This window comes from Podarcis muralis, chromosome 1 (assembly GCF_964188315.1).
Source record: "Podarcis muralis chromosome 1, rPodMur119.hap1.1, whole genome shotgun sequence".
NCBI classification, from domain to species: Eukaryota; Metazoa; Chordata; class Lepidosauria; order Squamata; family Lacertidae; genus Podarcis; species Podarcis muralis.
In genome coordinates, this window is record NC_135655.1 from 135831281 (window position 1) to 135837556 (window position 6276).

A 6276-nucleotide genomic window follows, 5' to 3' on the forward strand; every position below is an offset into this window, starting at 1 on the left:
GACAAAGACTGGTGAGGCCTGCTTATTGCTTTCCTAGCACAAAGAAGAAACACGAAGCAAGGTTTTAGAAATTCCGGGTGTGCATGGCTATTACATTCTCAGTCAAAACTGTAAATAATTTCAAAGCTTTCTCTCATCTACGAACCTTCATTCTCTGCTGGCTTTTACATGCTATTTTTAATTTTTTTAAAAAACTTTTTTTTAGTTTGTTCCCTTCATGACTGGATTTTTTTTTTTTTAGCTCGAGTTTATTTATACAGCTCTGAAGACATAATATCTAGTAGGGGCAGGGGGGGGGCATCACCCTCATTCTTACAGTGCAATCCTGTCTACTCAGAAGCACGCCCCACTGATTTCAATGGGGCTTAATCCCAGGAAAATGGATTGCAGGCTCACTATATGTCGAATGAAATTGCAGGAGGGGCAATAGTATTTTGTTGTATGCACTTTAGCAATGATTAAAACCAAGCGTGTTGAATAATGGCAGGGAGCTGAGTCAAAATACTTCACATATCCTATTAGACTGAAAACAAGTCAAGGGGTGCCTTCAGCATTTTAGAGAACCATGTTAGGGGATATTTCAAGAACTAGCTTTCAGGTTTATTCTGCTAAACGAACAAAGCTCATAGTTTCAGGAGTTGACTTGATATAGGTAGCCATTTGCTCATAAAGTATGTTTCTGTGATGCTCCAGCCTCTCTCTGTCACCAAGCAACAGAGTAGTACTTATTTATGGCTGGAATTTAAGGGGCAAAACACCTGTGTGGGGGAAAGGGAATGCTAAAAGTCTCAGCCTTTTAAAAATGGTTTAGCACTGCCCTACTAACCTTATCTCTTAAACACCAACAGAATGACCCCAAAGGCTCTCAGTGACCAAGGCAGGACTCCTTGCATAGCAGTCACATCCAGGGTCCAGAACAGGTGATAGTTCTGCAGCTACCAGCCCAAAACCCCAGGCAAGTTGAGCAGAGAAGAGCCAGGGCATGGATCCAGGGCGCAGGGAGCTCTTGCCACACCCAATCCTCTGGCCAAGGTAGATTTTGAAAGCACATCATCCTACAAGCCATTGTAGATCCCATGGTCACCCAAGAGTGGCCTCTTGGTATGGTCCAAGTAGCAAACTCAGATTGTGAGGTCATTTTGGGAAGCACTGGTGATCCACAAAGAAATTTCATAGACATTTGACATGTCTTGAGAAAACCCATGGAAGCTTGTGCTTTTGCTTCTTGATGTTTGTTTGTTTGTTTGCTTGGGTTTATTGTGTTTTCTGGCTCCTTGGTATATGATGATAGCCAGACATGGCATAAATGTATATTTAAAGATGAGTGATAACTGCCCTCTAGCCACTGTTCCCTGTCGCTGGGATCCAGCATGTTATTCTGGTCACCCTGGAAGCAGGAGCACCAGCTCATCAACTCTCATATATTCTGTCAGCAACACTGGCTCCCACTGCCCTGGGGATCCCAGTAAACATGATGGTGCTTAGACCGCCTTCCGGTGGCTGCACCCGGTCAACTCTTTTATGTCTGTGCACAGGAGATGCTGCTAGGCAGGAACTCGGGGATTTCTGGTTCTCAAAAGTGCATTCCATATCAGGAGGCATATATTTCTCTGTCTTTCAGACTACAGGTTCTTGAACTTCCTGAACCAGTTCAATCTCTCTCTGCCCAGAACTGAACAAATTATGTACTAAGTTACTACGTGGTGTAATATGACCTGAGCCTCACTGAGCTAACGATGCATATTTCTAGGTTTGTTTTGCTTTAAAGATGGAGCCGAGTGAGACCTGACTTCACATTGGATTGGCCTTATTTCTGCATGTAAAGTATTAGTCTGCCCAGTTATTGGAAATTACATTTTTTGTGTGTGAGAGTAGACTTTTTCATTTCTTCCACTAAAGCAGTACAAAACATGGGTTCTTCCAGAAAATGCTTAATTTTAAGTATCTGCATTTAATTGCCAGGTAGAAGAGTGCTTACTGTAGGCATGAGACTTATTTCCAATTACACAGTTTCTCTAAAAAATATTGTTTAGTTACTCAAAATATGTGTCAAACTGCAGTGAGAAGGAAGGAGACATTCATAATACAATGTTTAGTGTCAGAATCAATTGCACAATGGACAGAAATGTGTGCAGGCCTGGTGAAGTTTATTCTCTTGATGTGCTGGCCAAATTCCCATTTGTAACAGCAGAAAAGCAGTGTGTGCAGAACGCAAAGAATTGGTGTTCAAGTGCTGGCTGCTCACTGATTTCAGAAGTTTTAGTTTACCCATTGAGGGAGGTGGTAGAGAGTGGCTTTTAAGGGGGTTCTGAAAACCAGTTGTATTGCCCCAGGGGTGACTACAGGGAGAAAGTGTTATTTTCATATCCAACTTAGAGGCTTCTACCACCATTGGAAATAAGATGGCCTACTAAGTAGGGTGATTCCTACATTCTTAGGGAGCCTGCTAGATGAAAGCAGAACATTCTTTGACACTACGGATGCTGCAAGTGTTAAGGAAACATTTTCTACCATCAGTGGAGATTTCACTGCTATAGCCATATAGAATTACTGAGGCAAAGTTATGGTGGTTTTCCTGGGTCTTCAAATATAGAAGTCTCCAGACAGATAGCTGTCTGACCATTTCACAATGAAGAGCATACAGGGGAGCTCTTCTCCTGGTAACTGCTGGTTTTGGCTCCTTTGCAAATGTTGGATCCTATGCAGAGCTGTGTGCTGTTAGTTAGCAATACTTCAGTTCCCCAGATTACCCGTTTCAAAATTGGTGGTTCAGGAATCCTCAGCAGGTCAGTGTGTTTGTTTATATTTGACAGAGCATAAGTTATTGAGAGCCTAAGGTCCAATAGGACTGAGCTGCCTCAATGAACATAAATGGAAAGCTCGCCGCAAATTCAAGGGATAGCATGCAATCCTGCTCTCCCCGCATGTAAAAAGCCTTTACAAGCCAAATGGTAATATATATTTGCTTCCTATAAAGAGTAAAAGCCTGTGCAGTTGAGGACCTCCCTATGCACTTGAACAGAATGGGGGAGGCAAGGGAGAGAAATTCATCAAAGCATCTTGGCATCCTCTTGCTAACCAAAGATGGAAACCTGTTTATGTGCAGGGCTTTTGGCAATTCAAGATAAGTACTGCATAAAGAAAACAATCCCGCAGAGTAAAAGAAAATGTAAATAGTTCCTCCCCCCATAGCAGTACCTTCTCTCAAAATATGAATTGATGGAGCATATTACCTTTTAATTCTGGGAAATGCATGTATAAGGAAGTCAGTTTGATTGATTGTGTGAGATGAAATCCAGGCTGTGACCTCATTTGAATCTCTTATTCCAGTGGTGCCGGGATGCATGTCCATTTCTATCTATTCAAAGCAGAGGTGGCTTTCCAGGTGTTGCTGGACTGCAACTCCCATCATCTCTGACCACTGGCCACACAGGATGAGGTTGATGGGAGTTGAAGTCCCACAACATCTGGGTGGCTCCCCTCCTACCCCACTTTAAAGTTTTGGGAACTAGCAGGGCCTATCCAGGTGGTGACATGAAAAAATGGATTGCAATTATTCACCTAATGCCAGCTTGTTCAACAGTAAAACTCTACAGGCATTTGGGAATGACAGAAAGGAAAACTCCTTCCTCCATGCCATGTTCTCAGTCCAGACTATGAATGGAAGAATTTGTGAATTTCATATATATTTCAGGTAACCCAAATAATCTTCTCAGTTGTCCATGTTTCCAGCCTTAAATTGTTCTCCACATTTTGCAGCAGTCTGTGATTTTAAATTTTAAAAAAATCCTTATGAAAATTCATTGTTATTTCAGAGCATTTCCCTTTTTTAACCATGGTTTATTGGGCTTTTCACATTATTACAATAAAATGGTATAATCCTTTAGTTCCTCTCCCCCCCCCGGCTTTGCTTCCTCTCTTTGAGCTCATGGCCTCTTCGTCTTGTTTGTATAGCTACAGTATTATCATCTCTGGCACTCAGCTACAGTGTGTCTAGGTTTCCGCACTCTGATGAATGTGTGTCAATGTTCTGCTGTAGTCCTAGATTAACATTCATTAACTTGGGGAAATTCCCATCGCTGCAGTGTGCCTCCCATTACATCTAAATGCAGATATTATTCGGCAAACAGTTCCTAAAATGCACTCAAAATCTCTTGGAAGCTTGAACTTTGTAGAGCAGAATTTTTTCATGGAATGCTGGTTGCAGGAGGTCCTGTATCCAGGTTGCTGTGCTTGGTGTACTCCAGATAGTTCCAATATTTGTTTTGATGACAGTGGAGCCATCCTTCTGGCGCTTTTGATAATCCCCACCTGGCAGGTATGCAACCAACTGCAGTGGTAGAGTTGCCTGTTAAGAGGGATTTGTAGAGAACCAGATTAATTCTAGCCCCTGCACTTCCTTCCAGAAAATTGGATTACTGTGCAGTTCCATAGTAGGTGAGCTATGTCTTTTATATGCAGTTTTGACTAATGTACATATTTTTGAAAGCATTTTTTCCCATTATACAATCATTTCTGCAAGTCATTTTCCCTAAATATTTTCATTTTTATTTACACTTCCCCCTAAAATATGCATTTTTGTAAACAATGGTTGGTTGGAAACTGCATCACAAAACTTGAATTCGGCGGAGTTTTGAAGGATAGCTGTGTTTGCTTTGCATATTGTTTCTAAAATACAAATTTGATCGATTCGGCTTTCAGTGCTTCCTGAATCAAGTCTTTCCCTCATCCCTAGTCCAGACTTTTCTTCTCACATGTACACCAAGGCTATATTTAAAAACTTTGAATGTATCAAATAGCTACCTGCTTATACGCCATTACCTAAGCAACCAGACTGATTCCTGCAAAAGGAGAAGCAACCTTTAAACTAGCATTTCTTTTTTCTGTTTTGGGTGGGGGGGCATTTTTTGCTTGATAGAGATAGCATCCTTCCTCTAGCTTAGTAAACGCACCCTTGTCCTTACACCATCGCCAGAGGGTCAGGCAACTTCACTTCCGCCCAGCTTGCTTCTGCCGTGTCCGGCCTTTGGCAAAGCATTCTTAGGGAGCATTCTTTGGGAAACTGCATGAAATGATGGGCTCTGATCTGTTCCAGAAGACCAAAATGAATTCTTACTGCAGTTTAATCTTCATCTCACCACCTTTTTTTTAAAAAAAAATCTTCTTTAATAACCAGCATGTCTCCCTTTAAATGCAAAAAAAGCCTGTGAGTAGCGTGATTTCATTGGGATCATGCTGCTAAGAAAGACAACAGGGTAAATAAAGCTTCCAGCCTCATCTTCTCAGCGGTAGCAGCTCGGCTGTGAGAACTGTATCCTCAGGCCAGACGTCCTTCTGTTTGTGTTGAAGAGCCCTGTAGTTAGCACTGCTAACTGCTTTGCATCCTGTAGATTAAAGAAAATATACCCTGTCAAAGTGGAAATCACACAGGTACTGATATTGCACAATTTGTGGAAAAGTTATAGAAGTTAGGCAATACCCTGCCATAGCCTTCCTGTAGTTAATATCACTGAGGAAACTTCCAGAAGTGACAAAGGAGGGAAATAATTGACATTTGCTTCAAGCAGGGACACAGCAAACCAGCCAAAACACACAGCAGTCACGACTTGAAGATAAAGGGGCCTGAACTCTGGGTACTGTGGGAAATGTTACCTCTCTTGAAAGGCACATGCGCCAAGGGAGCAAGCTTTTTTCGCTCTGAATTATTATACATTGCCTTATATTGCCCTTTACAGAGGTGTGATGTGAATTTCTTGTCAGCTGTTATTTGGGCTCAGAGCCCAAAGGAAACACTGCGAGTTACATTTTCAAAGTATTCACTAAAACCAGAAGCCAAAACTGAAGCTGAAAGTGCTGCATGCTTTCAGCAGCTGATTTGTTTAAAAAAAATCACCTTTATTGCTCCAACATTCTCAGTTAAAAACAACAGAAGTGAGGAACATTCTGCCCAGTCAAGGAATGGGGAAAGGCAGAGTTGTCTTGTCTGAACATTTTTAGTTGTAGTTTTCCTTGTGCCTTAGCTACGTAAGTATCTCTTTATTTGGTGTTGTTTAATTATATTTACATTTAAGACTTTTCTGTAGCTTTCTGCAGCCATACCTTTAAATGTTCAGAAGACATGGAGGAGGGCAGAGCGGAAGAAATTTCTTTCTACTAGAGCTGTAGAGTTACTGTGCAAGCAGACAGGAAGGTAGATTTGGATCTCCAAGGTTTACTTGATGTGTGTGATGCTTTCAATCCTATATTTGGAACTTTATAATTTTCTCCATATTGGAA